Source organism: Propithecus coquereli, unplaced genomic scaffold (genome assembly GCF_000956105.1).
Source record: "Propithecus coquereli isolate 6110/MARCELLA unplaced genomic scaffold, Pcoq_1.0 Scaffold24, whole genome shotgun sequence".
NCBI lineage: Eukaryota > Metazoa > Chordata > Mammalia > Primates > Indriidae > Propithecus > Propithecus coquereli.
In genome coordinates this window covers 42259-43185 of record NW_012147952.1, presented here as the reverse complement: position 1 = coordinate 43185, position 927 = coordinate 42259, and positions in this window count along the sequence as shown.

Below are 927 nucleotides of genomic sequence, written 5' to 3'. Positions count from 1 at the left end.
TATTAATAGTAAAGTTTGGTGAGGAAAGCAATGTGATAGAACATTCTCACTAATATGTTGAGGATAAGCTGTTCTATAACCTCTCAGAGCTGTTAGTTATTGCTGTGGTCTGAATCAAGGGTGAGGAACCTGAGGACTTAAGGCCACATGCAGCCTTTTAGGTCCTTAAGTGCAGACTTTTGACTGAATCCAAACTTTACAGAACTTAATCCTCAATGTGATGGTATTTGGAGAAGGGGACTTTGGGAGGGGATTAGGACATGAGGATGAAGCCCTAATGAATGGGATTAGTGTCCTTATAAAAGAAGCCCCAGAGAGATCTGTTGCCCGTTCCCACCACGTGAGGACATGTCATTTTATGAACTAGGAAGTGGGCCTTCACAATACATGGAATCTGTGGGAGGCTTGATTTTGGTCTTTCCAACCTCCAGAACTGTGAGAAATGAATTCTGTTATTTATAAACTACTCAATCTACGGTATTTTGTTAGCAGTCAGCATAGATGGAGACAGTTTCTTCTTGAGGAAGCCACTGTCATGAGTGGGAAAGAAGTTTGACTTCCTAATCAAATTATGATTGGTGGGCACATATGAAATCACCAAAAATAAATCAGATTAGTTAGGTATAATTAATAGAGGGAGAGCATGATTTGATGCTCTTTAACACTGGAATTTCAACTGTCAAAATATGGTTGTCATCTACTCTGCTCTGGCAGTGGTATTACGACACAGGCTTTGAAGTAACATTAACAGCATGGGCTCTAAACTCATCATGCAGTCTAACCTACAGATGACTCCCATTTATAAAATCAAAAGCTGCTAAAAGATCAAAGAGTACTGTGAGAACTTAAGCTGTTTTAAACTATTTTCTCAGCTAGAACAAAATACAGCAGTGTTTGGAATTGCAAAACAGTAGTTCCTGAAACTTG